This window comes from Phalacrocorax carbo, chromosome 2 (assembly GCF_963921805.1).
Source record: "Phalacrocorax carbo chromosome 2, bPhaCar2.1, whole genome shotgun sequence".
Lineage (NCBI taxonomy): Eukaryota > Metazoa > Chordata > Aves > Suliformes > Phalacrocoracidae > Phalacrocorax > Phalacrocorax carbo.
Window position 1 is genome coordinate 116,764,182 of NC_087514.1, and position 22,860 is coordinate 116,787,041.

The 22,860-nt window shown below is 37.4% G+C and overlaps 1 protein-coding gene across 13 annotated transcripts in view; it reads right to left on the bottom strand.

The window, feature by feature from the left end:
• Positions 1-22,860, bottom strand: part of ARPP21 (cAMP regulated phosphoprotein 21) — a 203,046-nt gene that overhangs the window by 107,725 nt on the left and 72,461 nt on the right. The window contains exon 1 of one of the 13 annotated variants that reach the window (XM_064443976.1): positions 4,339-4,438. The exons of the other annotated variants lie outside the window; for them this stretch is intronic. The gene's annotated coding sequence lies outside the window, so the exon portion shown is untranslated. Of the gene's footprint in view, positions 1-4,338; positions 4,439-22,860 lie in introns of those variants that run through there. 13 annotated transcript variants of the gene reach the window in all.

A 22,860-nucleotide genomic window follows, 5' to 3' on the forward strand; every position in this document is an offset into this window, starting at 1 on the left:
TATACAAATAAAACTTTCTTTTCCTCAAACCACTTCATTTGTACAGAGTAATACAGAGTAAGGCTTCCTACTCACTCTTTGGTATTCCTCATAGGACGTTTTCAGAAATGTTATCTCATTGACAAACATAGGATTGCAATGGGAGTGGAGGAACAATAGGGAAAATTATGCCTAAGCACTCAAGCACATGCAAATTTATGTTATGGAGCAAATACTCAGACAGAAAAGAGTGAATAAACCACTGACTAAAAAACCTTTCCTCATAACCATCTTCCATTAATCCTTTCCCTTACACTTCCAAAAGAGGGGGGGGGGGGAATCAATCAGAGCCAACGAAAACCCAAAACCCCCAAGGAAATACAGTGCATTACAGCTTCACCTGGAAAACAGCCATCCAGGGGATAGACCATTGCAATCAAACCCCTCCAAAACTGAGAAACATGTACAAAAATCAGGTCACAAAAAATTATTTCAGGATTCTTCAGTGTTAACATGTGTTGTGAATTAACTATTCATAAGACAAACAGAGAAAAACAAAAACCAGACAAACCAACCAAAGCTTATCATATCCAGCAAGTGAACAGATCTGCCAACACTCCAATAAACAGCATTTCTAGTCTTGTGCCACAGATGCTCAACATAAACTTATCATGCTTTACCAAAGACTTATTTCTTCATAAACTGAGTTCCCCATATTGTTACAGTTAAAATCTCTCATGCCAACATAATTTTTCATTGGCAACGTACAAGACCACCATAGAATCTTAAATTAAAATTAAAAAAACCCTACGAATTTCCCTCAGAAAACATAAGCAAGTGGAAAATAAGCTTACAGTGTGCAGCTACTGTTTTTCAAATTTGCAATGACAATGTTTCTTAGGATGATTTTAAAAAAAAAAGTCATAATTATCTCTCATTGGGGGCGGGGGGGCAAACCAAAAAACAGGAAGAACTGAGACATATAGCAGTCACAATCGAGCTCTTCACCTTCACTTAATATAAATTCCCTCCCCCTCGTTCATTAGGCAATTTACAAGTGATGACTAATCATTTACATACTAGAATACGTAAAATACATTTCTGGTTGTTTGGGTGGGTTTTCAAAGGGACTCAGGTTTCTATAAAATACTTCAGGGAGAGTATAAATAGCAAAAAGGAATCAGTGAGAAAACAGCCATTAGGAGTGAGAAATTTTGTTTGAAAATATGTCTGTTTCTCGTGCGTTTCCAGGATATCTGGTTATTCAGTGATGAATGCACTTTTTACTATTGTCAGGCCTGCAGTGACAGCACTGCCATGGAAAAACATACTGGATTATTCTCTTTCTTGCACATGAACAGAAATGTCAGTGATGATCTGGCTGTCAAAACCTTCAGTACTGAAGTGACGCAAAAGGCTGTACAAGTGCACTTGTGTTTTTGATCCTCAGGTAGAAACTGCAAAGCTTGTTGCTAGGCAAAACACACTTTCTTTATTTGCAAGCGAGCAAAATTTCATAGGGGCGGTGGGATCTTAGGAGCAGTCTACAGGAGCTTGCGGCAAAATTTCAGCCTCTAATTCCTTAAAGCAACTTGAGTATTGCACATCACAATGCAACAGAAAATAGAGGTGCCCACCAAGCCATTTGTAGAACCACTTTAATGAAAATATAATCTGTATGTACAGAATTTATAAGTACCAGCTAATCAGCATACACTGTGGGATGGAAATGCTGGGGTTTTTTTCTTTATTAGCAGGATTTTCACTTTAGAAGCTGAGGGTACTACTACTGAGCTTGAGCAGTGACTGCCAGAGCTTGAAGAGAAAGGGATGGAAGACAGCACATATGGTCACGTACATTCGTACAACACACAGGATGCAGATTCCAAGAAAAGTCTGTGGGAAGGAATACAGTTAATTTAATGCAAGAGATTAAAAAACTATGCCCAGAAGAACAGCTGTCAAAAAAGGAACAGCACAGAAAAAAAAAGACATTAGGAAGGCCTCCTCAGTGAACACCTTGATAGCTGACCGTCAACTGAAATGAAATATGGAGACATCTGACAAAACCCTAAGAGCCTACCACAGGAGAATAAGCCCTTTCTATATTATGTATCAGGAAACGTTTTGATAGTCTCAAAAGTATCACATACTGAAGCAGGAATTTTGAGATCCTTATGCTCCCAGTAAGTATCAACATGCCCTCTCTCATAAGAGAGGATAAGCAGGCTTTAAGGCCAAAGAGCATACTCCTAACCAAGAGCAGGCAGCAGCAGGAGGTAGGACTGAACCCTGCCAGAGAGAAACCCAGAAGTTTTTTCTCCAAGTGAAGCTGCTACGCATAGAGGTGAAGTCATCTGAGCCTGAACGGCTCCTGTAACTGAAAACTGGCTGATGTTCACAGTACTTAGGCATCAGGACCCTTGTCACCCCACAGCAATTCTCCACTTGCATGAATGGCTTGCGGGTACAAGCCCGTGAGCTGGAAGCAGAGATGTCAGTCATGACTTCCACTATGCGATATATACCTCATCCATATATATAAAGATAACTTTGCCTCATTATTGCTAACTCATCAGATTCTTGGAAAACATTGGAAATGGACTACGATGTTATCTTATCAGCACACACAGCCCTCAGTATTGCCAAACTCTCATGGCTTAAAGCATAAACTTGCTGTTAATTGACATTTACTTAAATATTTCCATTCATACCATCAAGCAAATCTATGAAAATCTCAGGTTTCACACTGAAAACAAAAGCTTCATCTCTCTGTGGTGGCTTCAAAGAAAATCTTCAGGGTATACAACCTATTGTTTAAAAAAATAAAACAACCCAAACAAAAAACCACCACCAACAAAACACCCACACACAAACCAACCACCCCAAAAAACCCCACCACCAAACGCAAAAAAGGCAAGTAAAATAAATCCTAGAGTTTTAGTTTGAACACATTACTACTCGGTTGTCAGTCCTACTCTTCAGGAGTAGGCAAGCGGACTGTGTGCTCCTCCTCACTCTGTTTTCCCACATTTCCCACGGAAATACACATAGGCACTATGGAAGCCAAGTTTTCTGCTGCATATTAGCATAGTAGGAGAATAATCCATACCAGCTCTCACACCAAAATGCTTTAGAACAAAAAAAAAAAATTAAGGCTGTGAAATATGTGGAATCCTACAAGTTCACTGGTTGTTGAAAGACTGAAGACTAAACCTTAAAACACAAGGGCAAAATTGTTTTTAAAGGAAATATTTAAAGACTTAATTTATTTCCCACCTCCTCTTGTCTCCACTTGGTTCCCTCTCCATCATCACTACATAAATAGATATGTGATTGCCTACTTCTTCTGCTCCTACGTGCCACAAACCTTTTATCTGCAAAGGTGATTTAGCCTCATTTACTATTGGCATTTTAACAGATACTGTCAGTTAGCAGATGCAATTTTTTTTTTCCCCAGGAGTTGTAGAAACATGAGCATCTGTGCACAACCAACAGCGTAGAGGCCACTGACCCACCTTAAATAGGCCAGCAAACAATAAACAGTGGCAATGCTGGTCAAATGTGATGACTACAGGATGGACTGAACCATACTGGGTCAGATTTTAGATCCTACGCAAAAACCAGTTGTCTTTAATAGAGGTGACTAGATGATATGAGGAGCAGCATCCCTCTGTCTTGGAATAGCGCTGGCTTTCCTCCCAACCTACTTGTGAAATCCAGTATTTACAAATTACAGCAGGGATGAGTGAGAACAGTCTAATGAAAAAAAAACAAAACAAAACAAAAAAGCCAGAAGCAAAGAAATTTTTTTGTGGTTTACACCCAATTCCTTTTTTCAAAGGGATCCTCTTGTTCCTAATGGATTGCCACCAATATTTTCCACTTTAATCCCCTGTCAGAAGGCCTCATGTCAATGTCATCATCTTCAGCCAAGTAATAACGATGATGTTCCCTCTAGCTTGTTATATTCTGCAAAGCTAGAAGCTTTACCCAGGAAAATAAATACAGATGGCCTATAGGGAGAGCGTGTTTTGTTTTAGTACTTAAGAAAAGACTGAAAAAATGCTCTTTTATCTGTCACGATGACCATTTGAAGTCTTCCAGGATAAGCATGAAAAGAACGGAAGCTTTGACTGATCTGGCTAATAAATGTCAGTCACACAAGTTTACAAGAACTGAGTAACATCCAAACTTTTAATAAGCTAATCAGATGTACAAATCGGCACCCCTGGAGTGAGCCACTAGCTTTAGCCCAGCCTTCAGTACAGCCTTGCACATCCCAAACACACAAATTTGTATCTTGTTCCCAAACATAAACCTGACAAACTTCCCTAAAATCAAAGTAATTAAACTCACTGGTCTGACTGTTAGGTGGTGGAAAACAGCACAGCTCCCGTGACTCCAAACACAGAGACACAAGAATTCCCAGCCATCCTTCCAATGCACAGGTCTCCTTGCAATACACAAAAGTCATTTTCCTCAAATCCTGTAATGAAAACAATAGCCAACATAGGCAAATACACAATTCAAAGGGAAAGGGGGACTGAAACTCATCTTCCCAGATAATTAGTTCTATTTCTTAGCTATCAAAGATAATTGTATCCCAAAGTCCTCTTTAGAGGCTGATAGCTTTATTTTAAGATTAGAGGGGGTTTAGGCAGGACACTCTGGGTCATCCTTACAGCAAGATTAGAAGAACCTCATTGCCTTGGCAGGACACCTTCTCCATCACCCCACTGTATACATTAAATACTTAGCACATTTTTCTTCTTGTGCCAATAGTTGTTCTTTATTTTAAATAGCTTTCCTGATTTCTTGGTAGCTCTCTCTTCCTGCAGGAAATACTTGTAAACCTAACTGCAAATAATGAGGTGATATAAGGAAGCCAATTCCTTTTAATTGCCAGTTAAACAGGTATACACCATTTCCATTACTATCTACAGCTAGTCTAATTTTTATCAACTGGCGGTCTGCTTCAACATTTCCTTACATCTTCCTCATGCTCTTCCTCCATCAAGAATGCACTCTGTGCAGTCTGACGTTCCTCTGACAATGGTGGATGCACTAGGGGAGCTCTGTTTTCACAAACATTTAAACCGGTTTAAAGACAGTAAATGTCATAAGGATATCCCAGAAGAAATACTACCATTTCAGTATAAAACACTGATCACCAACACAGCATAAATGAGCCCAGGTTCCCCACAGAGGGGTCTTGGCAGCACTGAGGGCAATTGGAGCTACTGCAGAGTCTGGGACCTGTCAGGCTGAAGGGGTGAAACTACAGGTATCCGGCACAGCCTAGGTGAGAAAATTCAAGATATTTGTGGTACACTGTGATATGCTGTTATACTTAAGGAAATAATATATACCTTACATTAATTTTAATTTGAACAAAAAATATATTTATTTTTTAGTTTAATGCAGCAGTTCTTGAAACAATTTTTTATTTTCAAAGTCAAGCTATTCCTACTCTTTCTTGCTTCAATGCCTTCTATTTGACATTTCTGTCCTCCTAGATAAGCATGGATTAAGTCCATTTTGCTTTATACACGGGGACTACAAGCTCAACATAACCTATTTCTTTACTCAGTTCCTCGTAAAGCTTAAGGACTTCACTAGAAAACTCGAGCACCATGAGTCTCCATTTTGAGCATACATGCCTCTGAAGAATTCAGTCTAAGCAGACTGCAGGTAATAAATGAGTGGCCAGCTAAGCCATCATGCCTCACTCACTAATAACCAAGCAATTGTGCCAAACACAAAACAGTTGAGTCCAAGCAGGGAAAAAAACCAAACCAAACAAACAAAGAGAACCCTAAGCAAAGCAAATTTGTACACAACATAGTCTTTGCACAAAACTTCCCAGGCAGCTTCTCCCAAAGCAAAATTTTATTTTTTAAAAATACATAACACTCAGGGCACGGATGGCCCATAACTTATGACCAATTGCTTTACACTCTTCCAGCATCACCAGTGGATGGAGGCATTACCAGAATGAAAACGCCGCAGGAATGGACAAAGTATCACCACGTCTTGTGTGCTTTTCCTGATTTTTTTTTTTCTTTCCCAATTTATATAATGGCCCCTATATTTCATTCTGCCATTTCCTGACAAATTAGGTGCATTTTCACTAGGACTAGCTTAATTGGCAAACCCTGAAAGAAAATAATTGCTAACAGCAAAGCAGCATTATGCTGATGAAACAGACCTGCGCTTAACCACTAGAATTGCCTTAGCAGACAAATACCAACTGCAAAACAGCAAAAGGCTATCACATAAGAACTGAAAGAAAGAAAAAAAAACAAACTCACCATTATTTCCCTCCAAAAGTTTCTTTTGATTACTGGAATTAAACATAGTAGGTATTACTATTTGTCTTAATACCATTTTCTGAAACAAAACTATCCTGCAGCTAAAGAAAAATTCTTTCTGGGAAAGTGGAGGCAGGGGGAAAGGCAAACTATAAATCTATATAAGGGTTTAAAAAAAAAAAAGAACGACAAAAAAAACACCCCAGACCAAAAAAAAACCACCCACCACACACTATGAGATATTTCCGCATTTAACTTTGCTACTCAGAAACTCTGCAATTTATACTCTCCATATTCAAAGACAATTGGTATCAAGCTTGTTTTAATGCAGGCTAAATTCTCCAAGTTCATATTGCAAAGGCAACAAAGACTAGACCCTTTGAGAGTTCCCAACACAAGATTATTTTATTATTTTAAGATACTATTTTATTAATTTATCTTTATCAACATAGGAACACTCCTAAAACATCTTCCTGATTGTGTTTATCAGAAAATATATTGGAATACAAGTGCTTAGTTTATGGCTTCTTTTGGATATTAATAGACTTAGTAGAGCAATGTCCAGTGAGAACAGTTTACGTAGACAAAATCCCATCAAGTAAGCTTATTTTCCCTAGACCCCACTACTCTGTCTAAAAGCTTGCAAGAGATATAGACAAGATTTTGGCAATTTTCAATCAAATCTGGAGATGCCCCTTGTTTTTAACTTTGAATGTCCCAAGAATGGCTACTTTTTCTTGTTAGATTTACATCCCCCTGTTCTTGCATTGCTTGAAGCCCTTCTGAAGAAAAAGAAAATTAAGACAGAGGAGTTACCTTACTGTCCTAATGCAATAGAGAAAAATATATAAGTATACATATATATTTATATAAAAATTGTACATTTTATGAATTTATATATCTTTACATTTCAATATATGTACATTTGTATTTTATGTAACTACATAAATCCCATTTCGTTCGTCCCATTTTGGCTGGTCTCAGAAAATGCAGTTAAGTAGTAAATACCATGCATCACAAAAAGCCTTAAACCCGCTATGGTTTGTATTCAATGCTCTATATTGACATGGTTTCAAAATAAAAGAACCAATTATAATTATAAATTAGAAGTTAAAATGGATCATGATTAAATGCATGTTATAAAAGCCAATGAAACCATTACACATTTCTGTGCAATGCTCCAAGCACTTCAGCGCCAAATATCCTCAGCTTATGCTCGCTTGTAGAAATAAGAAATCAACATTTAGATCTTTTGTCAATTCCCTTGTGCCATCTCTAAAAATATTGTTAGAGATTCCCCCTCTATGTTAAAACTCATCTTAAGATACAAACTGATATACACCACATTCCTCATGAGCAGCACCAGTACAATATACTGGACATTGCAATCAATTCCTGAAGAAACAAACAAACAAACAAAATCCAACTGTAAAATACCAGCAAGAGGATGAAATCCTCTTCAAAAGCACTTACAACAGAAAGAAAAGAAAAGGCACGAAAAGAAAAGAAAAGGCAGAAACCCAGGTTTACAGAACCAGCAGTACCGGTTCACAGATTTGCAGCTTTGGCTTCTGAAAATACCTTGCCAGAAACCCTGCGGTTTCTGCATTATGTTTGCCTTTTCCAGTGGGTAATTCCAGGCTCCATGTGACATTCTGAACAAAAGAAAATGCAGAAAAAACTGTTTCGATGTCTGTTTGTGGTTTTCAGGGAAGAAATTATGACATATGTACGAGAGCACGCTAAGCAGTTTTGTTAAAAATGTAATTGGCCATTCCACATATGCCTAGCTAGAAAGCTTCATGACACACAAACTAATAAAAGAGAGTAATGAATGCACCGCAGAAATCAAATATTCAAGACAATGTCTCCAAAGAGTATGTCCTATTAAATTTAAAGTAGAAATATATATATAAAATCCAAAAGGACATTCAAAAAACAATCAGAAAAACAGTGAGGGGGTTTTTTTGACTACTTTATATCTTGTTATACAGATTGAAGTCTACACAAGTTCAAATATGATTTTAAGAAAACTCTTATAATATCCAAAATTGTGTTTACCTGCTGTGAAACAATCTGTCTTACTTGGCATTATAAACCACTAACTACATCAATGATCTAAAAATACCGAGATTTAAATTACAGGAGAGAAGTGCAGGACTGAAGTTCCATCACCTGTAATATATTCAATTTCCACTGCAGAATGGCCATATCATCACATTTTTTCATTGCTTTGCTCAGTATCGTAAACAAAAATATGATTATAAACCACAACACTGAAATGGTAGAGAAAAATATATTTTATGAAATTTGACAAAGAAAAATGGAGGTGGTAGGACTTAACCAACTATGACAAATTGATATATATCAAAGACAGCTCTATGCTACAGATTCTTTAAAGTAAAGATGTATTTCCAGGCTTCGGTCCCAGCCTGGACATTAAACAAGACTGTTAAGTGTGACCTTCATTTAATAGTCTTTGGAAAAACAAAAGGCTTTCATAAAAATTCAAGAAGCTACCTCTAAGATTTCAGGATTTAATCAGTACTTTGGAACTTCAGTTGCCCTAAATTCTGTAACTGAAATTTCATATAAGCTCGTTATGAATATTTTAGTGGTATTCAGCCACGTAATCCAGTGACTTTTTTCCCCCTCTAAGCATTTTTAAAAGTCTACCTGTGAATAAAGTACTTTTCACCTATTTAATCATATTTTGTGTCTAGGCTGACCTTCCCCTTGCAAGAAACACAAAATCTGTTTGGTCAATACTTCTTAATATGTAATGCTATGCTATTTGAGCTTCTGGATTTATTCTGATACCTTCAAGATTTTCAAAGGCTGATGAAACATGACACAACTACGAGAAAGGGCAAGTCAATAACCACTCCTGTCACTCTAAGTCTAGTTCTGAGGAACAGCAATCCTTCTTGCAAGTCAGCCTTCCTAATAAAAAAAGACCCTATCCTTTGCATGGTTTACTGTAACATGTCAAAGTGCAATAACAAGAATTTACACCCTTGTCTTTTCTTCGGACATTAAAAATTATCTGCTTGAGAACTTTCTGCAAAAGACAATAAAAGAAGTAAAACTAGCTTACTGTTATGTTTTGCTTAATTTATGACACACTATAGGAAAACAAATCTTCTGATCAAATATTGATTAAAAATCTGAATCTGTTGCACAACTTCAAACACTGGGAAGAGCGAAAGAGGGTAGAATCACAGTTTCATACAGAAGAATAAAGCAGAGGAACACTATTCCACAAATGGTATTCTAAGTGCTACAATATCTCAAAAATCACACAAAATTATTATGAAATTTGGTTTATAAGTATTAATTAAAACAAAACAAAAAAACAAACAACAAACCCCAAACCAAACCCACAAAATCCCCAATAAATACACACCATTTCAAAGTGTGGTTAAAACACCCAAGGACTTGTTATATATAGATGCTGACTACAAGCAAGCTTATAGACATTCCAAGTTTTAGCAGATAACAGCAGGAGCAAGCGTAAATAATCACACACTAGCAACTCTTATGGAGAATCACTGGACTTTCAATAATGCAATTCCAAGCAAATCCATACAACTGAGTGAACTCCTTCACCCCCATTATAGGGGTGAAAAAATCCCAGTCTGAAATACCAAAACTTTTCTTACCAGAAGAAATTTCTCTTTGTGACTAAATGAGTAACCACCTGACAGTATAAAAGTTATGGTAATATGTTAAAAAAAAAAAAAAAACAAAACACAAAACTTAAGGGAGGACTTGAAAAAATAATTTTATAACAAAGTATATTTGAAATTAGCTTCAGCTGCCTTAAAGAGTTCACTTACTTTCAAAACTAATTCCATTAAAATAGTTGTATCTCTGTTCTCTATCTTCTTAAAATTCAGAATTCCAGAATGTCAGCTGGATTTCTTTTTGCTGAACAGGATTAACTGGGCTAAGTTTTTTTTTCCTTTTGCTATTGCCTAGGTTTCTATGTTGCATAGGTGATTTTTCACAGCTGTTACAGATAAGCATTGGCTTTTATATGCATGTACTATATATGTAGAACAAACTGACAAGTTTCATTTTCTTCCCCTAAAAGGGCAACAGAAAAGAAAGTTAATAAAACCGTTGCACACCTCAAAAAATATAAGTTCAGTGCTGTAATTTGCTTTTAAGTAAGTCCATAGCTGTCATGAATCAGAAAACTTGTGGGTACAGTATAGGTTATCCTAAGTAACCTATCTTTAGGAAACTTCCATAATTTAGGAGGAACAAGAACAGGCCGTCCAGCAACTTATGTAAATGCACCATGCAGTCCAATATATTAAAGCCTCAACTAAACACCACCAGCAAAGCTACGTTTGTTTCCAGTCGAGAATTGGGCCAGAAAAGCCCTGATCCTCAGAAACTCCTACATGCAGAGATCTGAACGCATCTCAAGCCTATGATGTCAGGAAGTGCTACACCTAAGGGACACTTTTTGTGCCAGAGAACAACTAAATAGATAAAACCCCAAAGAACAGTACTATTTCTTTCTTCTTTCTACCCCACTTCTGAAACTTGGTTCTCCCAAAGAGAGCTGTTGAGTTAGACAGCCAGCTCATGGAAAACAAACCTACAAGTCAGGACCTCCCTGCTAATGTATGACAATAAAAATATTTGGTTTTATTCATGATCAACCTCATCTCGACCTATAAGTAAGGAGTCTTGAAGCTGTGGCTGTCAGAGCTACTGTCTCACAGTACATCTTCCAACACCAATGCAAGACTATCAGCAGCTGCAAAGATAACACCTGTGAAAACATGAAAAGCTGTAGCTACTTTTCAAATATTTCAGATGATGCCATGATTTTAAAGTCTAATTTGTCATTTTAACTAGAACTACAAAATGAAATGGATTGCATCCTGTTTGATGAGGGAAATACTTTTTAATCTGTGTTTATCCAGCATCCTCCACATTTTGACAGGAGCTGCTTGGAGCTACCATAATACAAGAAACAAGTCCACCAGCCAAAACAAGGCAAGAATGTGGCATGTATATTTAGAGATAAACCCAAATCTCTATTAAAACTGTAGAAGTCCCATCAGCATTCTGTTAATCAATGTTAAACTGCAGTTGCCCAAAGCGTAGGACAATAGACTCTTAAAAACATTCATTAACCTCCAAAGAAAGCCGGATACGAAAATATCTCAGACCCTTATCATAATAAGATACAATTAAACAGGATTTCTGCACTTCAACTCCAATTATAGCAAATTAAACAAAATCATTGTAAATGCAATACCCTGCTGTTGATTACAAACTATCCTGCTGCTCCATACAAACTTATCTTGATTTCAATGGGAGTCATAAGAAGAGAATGATGGTAGAGAGCCTGAAGCATGACAGTAACACTGACACTGAACACAGAGCTATCTTTTACTGAGCAGAAATAATCAGACCCTTGCATGACCAGTTTTAGGTCAATCTTCCTGGCTCTGTAAGTTACACATGAAAGTCTTCATTTGGCTGACAGCTGAAACATTCACACATCAGAACCAAATCGAACAGGATAAAGGAAGCGTAAGGCTGGAAGCAGGCTAAAAGGAGACGACTACAGCCCAGGCGTTCCACCACTAGACTAGTGAACAGAGCAAGGCTTGCTACGCTGCCATAGCAGCTTGGTGACATTAGCTTCAGCAGACACTGGGAGTTTACTTCTGCACAGTTCAGGGTTTTAGTAACCCCTTGACATCTCCATGGTGTAGCCTTGGCACAGACACTGTTAATTGTACGGCAGTACAAGAACCAAAGGCTGGCTAGATTGCAAAATGGTATGGCACTTACCAATCAGCAGAATAGAAGCGTAATTAAGTTTCCCTTTACATGTATCTGTAAGCCAAGAAAGTAATATTTCAATCTGTTTTTCTAAAAACATTTATCAGAGATCATTTGGAACTTACTGAGATGTAACGTGGCCATAACAGCAGCTCACTGTTTTACACTTCTCATTTCACTGCATGCTGTTATTTATTTCTTCTTGTATCAGTTTTCATTGCAAAAACATTAAATGAAGGAGAAGGGCTGGTTGCTATGCAGAGTTCACAAGGATACCAAGATAGCATTCATGACCTGATTTTTATCACCAGTGGGCACAGAAAAAAATTTACGCGCAAAAGGAAAAAACACATTAATGTTACATTTCAAAAGAGGTTTTGAAAACACAGAAGTCAAGATTTTCAAAGTGATGGCTCCCACAGCATGCATAATGTGTTATATGGAATATTCCTTATTGCTACATTCTATGTTTTATGTCTTAATACATATGTGCAATTTAGCCTAGTTATGATTGTTGTGGGAACCATAAGCAGCCATCCTGACAATTTCATTCTCAACTGCAATGTTGGACTAATACAGTTTCGGTACTTAATCTCTTTGTTTCAAAAATGAGGGATGAAAAGAAAGGAAAAGATACAGGAAGACTGCGGGGGGGTGGGAAATGAGGGATGAAAAGAAAGGAAAAGATACAGGGAGAACTGGGGGGGCGGGGGATGAATATTATAAATAATCACAACACATAGAAATTAAGTCTACAGTGAACATGGTATTTAAAAAGAACCGAGACCACCAACTGGAAAACCAGTACTTACACTAATACACTTTTAAAACACCATGGAGGCAAATCCACTATCCCTTGTATACATTACTTTGCTATGGCAAGTCCAATGTGCATTAACACCAACACAGTTTGATTCCCTTTATCATGTTCCCAGTTACAACACAGCCAGCCAAGACAAGACCTATGTTTCTCAGTCAACTTAAAGACCTTATATTTTTCCATTAACAGATCATAGTAAGATCTCTGGCGAAAGGGAAATTCTTCAGTGTACAATATGATACCAAACATAATACTAAGTGCCAATGAGTTCTGAAGATGGACAAATTCAATCTAAAGGGAAGCAACAGGAATACTGTTCTTTCCTTATCTCCAGGAGAGAGACATGAGGTCTACGGGCTAGTCTATTGTCATAAGCCATATGAAAAGACATCACCTTGTCATTCTTATATTTGCTGCTCTAGGTCATTTATTCAGTTTGCATGTTTACTACTTTCCCATCCCCTTTTCATCTTCTCAGTATAGACAAAGCTTGTTAGACTGCACAATAGTTAAATCAGTGGGACTGGACCAACCTTTCAAGTACTACTACTACAGTTCTGAATCTAATTATTGTAATTTCTAGCTTTCGACATGATTCTCAAGAAAACCCCAAAAGCAAACAAACTGCCCCAAAACCCCACCACCTCTTGCTCAGAGCTTTGCGTTTCTATATAAAGTTTTGCAGTTCCTCTCCCCAACCCCAAGTTTCCCACCCATTTACACACAGAGCAGTTATTGAAGCACAGAAAATTCTAGCCACTGAAAGAGTCTTCCCTGGTTTGTTTTCTCCTACAAAAATATCCAAACACGTTATTGCCTTCTGGAACTTCAAATTTCAAAGCCACAAAAGGCTAAGAAAGACCTGATTTTCTTTCAGAAGTTTTTCTGAAGAACAAGGAATTGAGAGGGAGTTTACTGCTCCTCTTAATTTTTTTCCCTTCATCTGACTTTTCCCAATCCTTATCTGCGTCATCACCATCTTAAATCCAGACAAGTTTTAGCCTTCCTCTAGTCTAACCAGAGATCTAAGAATAAAAAGTCTGAGACTCCTTATGTTTGTATATGACCATGGCCAAAGACAGGTGCAAAGGTTGCCAAATGTAATTGCTGGCATGTTAATTTATGCCTAATGTTACATTTTTTTGTTATTCAACAAAAGGTTAGAATTTGAAAGTTTAATGGTCTCCTAAAAGATATTCTCCAAATATCTTTAATCTGACAGAACTGCCCAAATTTAAACTGTCAGGTTCAACAAAGGCTCTTTCTGCTTTCTTGGAAACCTTTATTCTGGGAAACATTTAGACCTCACACAATCAAAATACCAAGGCACTGACAGAGTAGAAAAATACTGAGATAGACTAACCAGCCTCCAACATCCATACCAGTTGCTTGATGACTCAGTATGAAGCAACAAGGCAGGATTTGTTGCAGCACCAACTGAATGAAACCCATACATCTGTCTCTAACATACTTGCTTTGACCAATAAAACTTCTACTTTTAGAAAACCAACCCATCCTAAAATACTTACCTACCTATCCACATTTACAGAATCAAGCTTCTTGCACTGCAAGTAGCTTGTCACTAATTGTGTAAAATCAGAGAAAGGATAGCCATATAGCAGAAGAGGCACACCTGCTTCTTTTTAATCATGGTGTTAGAACCAACAACGAAAGAGAAGCCCAACACTTATAATGTATGCTACCATGTGTGATTCTGATCCACACTGCTTGAAGCTGGTGAGACCAGAGTGCCACGATGGGAAGTTTTCAAACTTATTGGGAGAAGAGCTCATGATTTCCTGTCCACACAACAATTCTGATTCAGTCTATGTCACATCTATATATTTATCTCACCAGCTACTGCCCAATTCTTGGCTATCTTGTCTTCTACCAAAATCCTGCATCTCTCACATTCTGGCTACAATCATAGCTGACAAGAATATTATCATTCAGGAGGCTCTGGCATATAGTAATTTTGATACCTGGGACTGCTTAAGAAATGAAGCATCTGACATTTCAGTACATTGCACACACACAAATGGGACACACTAGTTTACAATTTACATGGCTGCCTAAAAATACTCCTGTTGTCTTATGATATACAGAATTAAAATTATTGACAAGAATACTGGGCAGTATTAAAAACAAAACCAGGAAAGAAAACACAAAGTAAAACAAGAGTTTCAAATGTGTTCTTACTCCTGTAACTTTCACAAATCAATTAACTAAGTTTAGGTTCATCAATATCATTATAAAGGTATGAATTTGAAAGCATACATTCATTGGGAAATGCTTTCTCACTCACTGTCAAGGAAGACTGTGACTCATCTTCAGTGAAAAAAACCCTGATGCTACTAGTGCCTCTGCCTCCCACGCTCTATTTGGCTGCATGAATGTCGATCTCTGCCTATATTTCTCCATCTGCCTCCCACCTTTGCACGTTCAATGCAAAGGACCCCTTCTTCAGTCTGTGGGACTGAAAAGGGAAGAGTTTAATAAGCCTTTGATCTTGGCTGTAAACCCTAGGCACAACCACAAAATATAACTCAGAGATATTCAATTAGGGAGGTGAGAATATGTCTTTTAGAACAACTTGTACGACTTTTCTGCTCCTCAAAGGGCTTCTCAATACAAAAACTTCTGAAGTGTGAAGTCTCAGACAGAGCAGGGATAATTAGGAGAGGCAGTTGCAATATTTTGGTGGGTACACCCACTGGTATCGCAACAACTAATACACTACTCCCTGGAGAAAGACAAAAAATGTAGCTGTCTAAGCATCATTCATGCAGCATTGTAAGACGGCTTGCATACCGCTGGTAGTACACACACTACAAGACAACCTCCTCTAGAAGATATTCTTTCCCTTCCCTTTGTTATCAGATGCCTTACTATTATTCTCCTGTACTTCAAGAAAGCTCTCTCAAATGTTTAACTTCTGGACAGTAATTTTGTTCAGGTTGCCAAGGGTTCAGATGCAATAGGAGAAGCCTGTCTCAATTTCAGTGGAAGTAACTTTCTCAATATGTGAACATTTAATATCTTGTAACAATTGATTCAAATATCAGACTGCACTGACTCCTTGCCACAGCCGAGAATTAGCAGTGTTTTAACCGAAGTTGTGATTGGCAAAGCTACTGTTCCAACCCTCACACACCCCAGTCCTATGCGGCTGCTGGCTGTAATTCCACCCATGTATTATACCTATTATTAGGGGCCTTGAGATCAGCTTACTTCCTTCTATACTGAAAATACTCTGCCTTCTTCTACTGAAATCAAAGCTCTTCTCACTTAAGTCCAAACATTAAACCTTTTGCATAAGCAACCTGACAAAACTGTGGATACAACCTAACCAAAATATGACAAAACATTTAAATTATTTTTTAAATTTTCTGAAAGTAAAAGCATCCACGTAATTTTCTTTTACATCCACTTCACCACTTTTTATAATCTCTTATGAAAAAGTTTTATTGACTTAATATGTGAAATATTTATATCAATCGAAATATATGAACAAGTACTATACAAGAAAGAACTTCATATACCTAGTTGGAATCCCTGGCAATTCAGACGGGGGTGGGGGGGAGGGAGGGAGAAATAAAAAGAAAAGAATTACATAGTAATATAGAGCCTGAGGTCTGAAGGGATAATTTAAGTACATTAAATTTATTTCTGTTTCAAGAGACACGACATAAAACTTCTTTCAATGATCTTTAGTTTCTTTGCCAAGCACTTCTCTGAGTATGTTCCAAACTCAAAATTACCTCCCAGGAGAGTATCTCAGGTTAGAGCTTGCTTTCATTGTTTCTGGGTTTGCTCCTATATTATAGATTATTGGTTCCAGATGTGAACTGGGGATGGTAAAAAGCCTTACAACTACTATATTTTTGGGGTTTTGGTCCCTTCAGTTACTATAGAATCTCCTAAAGGAGTCAATTTACTTTTCATATGTGGACTGTCTCTTGGGGAAATCTGATCTCAAGGATGTACCATAAAACTTACAGACATCCTTCTCTCCTGAAACGCATGTTTGTGGACACTTCTTACTGCCGCAATTTGGTGAAATCAACAAATGCTTATGTGATACTTCAGAGGCTTTCACTAACTATCTTTAGAAAACAAAGAAACAAGAGGACCTGACCAGGGCCCTTCTTTTTTAATGAAAAAAAGAGATATTACAACACCGATACTTTCTCTCTTCCTCCCCCCACCCTTTTTTTCCAAGCACCATATTACACATGCAAGTAACTGGCAAGTGTATGTAATTTTTAAGAACCAGAAATGCCATTAGTTTACCTGGTTAAATTTAACCTAATCATTTTCATTCCTTTTGTCTATCTTAGCTCTATTTTACTGCTCGTGACCACAGTGAACGCCAAAAAATTTAGTTGCGGTGAAGTACAGCTGAGCACTGTATATACACGCATACAAGAAATCTGGGCACGAGTAAAACAAGGCAAAACAAGTCACTGAACAATGACTGCAGTCGTATTTATTTTCCCATGGTTCTGTGGAAGCTAACATCAGCTGAGTATCATTCTAGTGGGGACAAATGGGTAGTGACATCCTGTAACCACTGACACACACATACGTAATTGAACAGTAAAACATTCACAACTGTTTTAGCAGATCAGACCTAAGGCTTTTGCAGCATTAAGCCCTAAAGAAACATGCGTGCAGGCTAAATAGTGACACACTTGGAAGACAATTTATGCTTCTGACTCACTCTACATATAAATTTTCTAAATGCAAGTGTACTTTTAATTGCTCAGACAATGGATACACATTTTCATCAGACAATCAGAAAACCAACACAACAGTCTAACTCAATCTATACTTCACCATAATAGGAAAACATTGTCTTTTGGGTCTACTGTCTGATAGAAGAAGGTTCTATCATACACTCTTACCTTTCAAATAGCAAATTGATACTAAATACATTAATGTTTTACTGCTGCCACAGGTTTATTTTATTGCCAAATCTGGCTTTCGACTTTATGCCCCTAGCCATCTGTTTTCTGCAAAATTTAAAAGGCATTACACATTTTCAACAACATAAGAAACTATTAAAGAAGCAAACTAAGAACTCTGTATAACAGGGAAGCTGCTTTTGCGCAGACAGAGACGACCGAACAGGCATAGGGGTGGTCCCTGGTTCAGAGAGGTGTGCGAAACAGGTAATGTCATATCAGAAATACCAGAAAAATTGAAAGGAACTCAATGTCAGAGAAACAGGGTGTTACTAAAATCAAAAAGAGAAAGACTGGCTGGAGCTAGCTGCAGCAAGCAGAAAATTGTAAAATTTCCAGTAGTCAGAGAAAACTTGGAGACCAGGAAAGGCTCAATGCTCCAGGGTGGCTGGAAAAGAAAAAGGATAACTCCTGTTTTGAATTAAAACCTTCTTTCATGTTGAGACCAAAATTGGAAGAACAATTAACACACGTGTCCCAGCTGCTCATCCATAGCTTGTACCTCCTTGGATAAGCAGGGCAACAGGAGATACACAAAGGAAGGTACCTGCTGCACAGCAGTCAAAATTACTCCTTAACATAAGCACTAAAAATTCTGTGAAAAAGCCTAAAATTAATGGTATGGAGCAGATATATAAGAATTTATAAGTACTATAATAAGAAAGCAAAATCTTTTTTTTTTTTTTTTTAATCCAAAAGCTGTACCTACACATACAATCAAGTGACGTGGAGAAGTGGTTATCACGGTACACAGACTTCAGTGATGTCCAGGCCACATCCAAGAGTGAGAAACTGTGATGCCACAGAAGTCAGTAGAAGCTTTAAAGGTAAAACCCAGGACTTCTAACACATACGGAGCCCAGCAAACCAGACAGTGTCTGCTTTTAAGTCACCTCTGTATACCAGCCTCCAGAAAAACGCTGTCAAGCAAGAAATAACAGATTCTAACACAGAGAGTCTCAAGATAAAAGGTAGGAAGTCCAAACAGAGATGCAAAAGGAGATTAAATTCTTATGTATACCTACACAATCATTACAATATCATACATTTTCATGATACTCTTAAAAAGCTGTTTAGAAAAACATTTACATTCTAACAAACACACAAAGGGTTCATTTTAATAATTATATATAGAATCTATAATTATATGTAGAATCACTGCTGTATCAGAAAAACAAGTATTTTTGAAACACTGAATGGAACTTAGCATATGGAATTATAAATAATTATTGTTTATTGAAGGGGGATGACCTTTTCTGAATGGCCTACACAAAGCGAAGACAAAGGCACAAGAAGGGAATTCACATGCCTCTAACAAAACAGATCATGCCTACTTTAAATTTTTCAAAAGCTTCCCCCTCAAAATGTTTTGTCCTGCAAAATAAATTAAAAAAAAAAAAATCTACCTACTTAAGTGAAAGCTGTGTGCAACACTTAAATCTGGCATTTGTGGATGCATTCTTTTTACTTGTACATTATCATCAGGGTTGTTTTTTTTTTTAAAAAAAACCAAAACACAAAACACCCAAGATAACCCCCAACCAACCAGACAAATAAAACACCACGATTGTTTGAAAAACTATCCTGGCAAGGGCTAACCCTGAATGTGTGCTCTACATAAGCACGTATTTCTAGACTTAGAATATAAAATACACCAGCTGAAACTTATCAATTCTTTCAAGCTGTGCCTCAGGTGCTAAAACTCTTAAATTTTAACATGGTTGTGACTTTTTTTTAACATATGGTGATTTTATTTTTCAAATTCTGTTTATCTTGTACTTGTTCAAATTCTCCATCTATCTTCACCTATTCTATCACCTGCTAAAACTACCAGAAACATGTTATTGCATGATTTGTCTGGAAAAGAATCACTAAATAAAGGCAATAATACCCAACACTGACAGCAGAGAGTAACAGCAGCAACAGGAAAGCAAGAGGTCTTCATATTTGCTGGGGACTGAAGGACTACACAGAAATAATACCTGTTACTGAGCTAAGTTCCAAAGGTACCACAACTTGATTTTATATGCCAATATTAGCGCAACAGAGGCAAAGCGTATATAGTGCCGCTTTATTACAAAATATTCTAAAATATCACAATCTATAATTAAGGACAACACACACATTCAGGGAATAGAAGTACAAAAAAAAAAACCCCAAACAAACAAAAAAAAACCAGAAACAAAATCAAAACAAAACAACAAACAAAACCCCAAACAAAGAGTATTTCCTTCCAGATGAGGACACTGAGGAATACAGAGGTTAAATGAGTAATGAAGTTGGTCAAAACAAGAGCTAGAAGGGTAAGCAGCATCCCCTTCCCCAGGCAGTTACATGGCCATCATTCTCCAGCATCTTCCATTCTTCAGTGCCCCCTTTAAACACAGGCGCTTTTGTGGCAGGTAGGGAATGTGTGTATATGAAAACAAGCCACTAACAAAACTGTAAGGATATTTTTTAAAAATTATGTCCGTACAGGACACGTAACAGAAAACCTAGAAGGTCAGCATTTTGAACAATAGTAATAATAATTGGAGAAAACCTTCCATGCTTCTTTTGTATGACCTCCTGAAGCAGATTACAATTAACTGTAGCCTCTGGATCAAACTGTTTTAAGAACTACTACTAAAGATAGTAGGTAGGAAATTGAAAGAGCGAGAGAAATGCTTTTATTTATGCAATATTCTGTCTACAGGATCTATTTTGTTATAAATCTAATTAGACTGAAATAGCACTTACAAGTAATTTGTAATAATGGCTCAGATTTATTTCCTAAGAGAAATGAACTGAGAAATAAGCAGCATGCAAGCCTTCATCATAACACTGAGGGAAAAACAGGTAGCTGTATCAGCATCTAAATACTAAAGTGACGACATTTTAGTTATTTACAGCAAACGCAGTATTGAAAGGGGACTACTATTCTTCATATTTCTTCCACTAGCCTGATGAGCAGTGCCTACACTTCTCAGAACGTCTTCCCCTCCTTCACTTACACAGGAGGAGTGTTTCTCTGGGGTATCTTGAAGCTTGAGTACATCAGCTGTACACCCATTAGAGTATGCTATAGAGTATCAATGCAAACTGAATAAGGCAATCAGTAAGGACAATCAGCTCAATTTCATTTCAAGTCTGCTTTCATTACCTGAGCTAGAATTCACTCCAGTGCTTTTCAAAGCCTTGCCAGAAATATTCATGTATACCACAGGTTTTATCCTCACTGTCTACCACATAGCTCGACCGCCAACATATTGTACAGACATACTTCAGATCACCACAGTTAGTGGTTGGACAGCTTACTTTTCATTGGGGAGTGCAACTGATGAATTTTTTTTGTCTAAAAATAATTCCTTTTGTTTTGTTTTTCATTCTCTATTCACTCCCCAACTGATCTTTGTTAAAAAGTTTCACACTGAGGAGAGATGGCTGGCTACCTATTCTCCTTCCTGGGAGACATCCACACTTCTCAAAGGTGAATGTGAGGAAGGGAAATTCAGTGCTGGAGAACGTTAGGAAGAAGAAAAACAACAACAAAAAAACAACCCAAAACACAAACAATAAGGATTTCTATTGCGTGAATGTCTGTCTCCAAGTTACTGACTCATGGTAGACCATTCCCCTCTTCAAACTGTTTCATGTTACTCGCTCACAACATACCCATTTTCCAAAAAGGAAAGACAGATAAATGCATTTTTTGGGAAAGCTCTTTTTCGTGAGGATATTGGTACGGCATACAGCTCGGCAACTGATACTGTCTGTAGCATTTGAAATTGCAGATACTTTTTAAGACAAATATTTTTAAAAGCCTCACTGGAAAAGAATAACACAAAATCATCCAAATAACTTCAGACTAGCATTTGGAAGTACTGAAAATCTGTCCCCTTCCTGAAAAACAAAACAAAAGAAAACTGTCACAGTATTTCACTGTCTCTACCACAAAATACTCTTTAAAAGGCAGTAGCCCTGTTTTTCTGCTAGTGACTCAGCGAATGCATCCTCTCTCTTGGCAGACTAGTTAGCCAATTTATAAATGGGTGTCCTTTTGTTTCCTGAAGTAAACAGGCATTTTATGACTATCTCACCTATAGCCTGTGCAGGACAGAAGGGAACAAGTCTCCACTGGCCCATTACCACTGCCGGACTTTTTCCCCATACACACACTTCACAGCTAGGCATCAGTGGAAGAAGCTCTCCTACAGAGCCATGTACTCTCATTCTTGGTAATGGTATTAGCCCAGTGTCATCCTCTTCATCTTAACCTTAAAGACATCTTGTCTTTACTGGAATGCCAGGAAAAAAAAAATCTTCAATAAATAAAGGGTCTTTTCATTTAGCTGGCATCAGTGAGCACAAGAGTAGGGATTGTCATTCTGCATTTTGCATCTACAGTGATTCTGGTTGGCTGAAGAACACAAAGCAACATTACTTTTAGAGCAGCTTCCTTTACCACATAAGAGGAAGTCACCTGTTCTAATGTCTGAATTTAGCAGAAAGCTGAAAACATGTGTTTTGCCCATCTATCTTCCAAATGCCATCTAGATGTTCTCCTATCCACTGCAATGGGAAAGCAGTTTAGCACCAGACTGATAATACAGTCATTTGGGAGACACTGCAACTTAGTTTTACTCAGAAATACAAATATTGTACCTTAAACTTAAGAGACTACAAAAATACATGGATGCACAAATATTTCGGAAGGGTCTTCCAGCCATACCAGTTTCCTGCCGCAGAAACAATGAGGCTGCATATTCTCTGAGTTGCAGCAATAGGGTTATATGGACTAACATTTGCCTTTATTTGCAAGGATTAAGACTAGAGAATTAAGTCAAAAGCAAGAGCTTTCCTTCAGTCAACTGAGAAAACAAGCCCATCTTGCCACATTCCAAGTCTGTGCTACTAAACACATTTACACGCGTGCTTTTTTAAAAAAAAAAAAAAAAATCACAAATCAACTCCTTCGCAAACAACT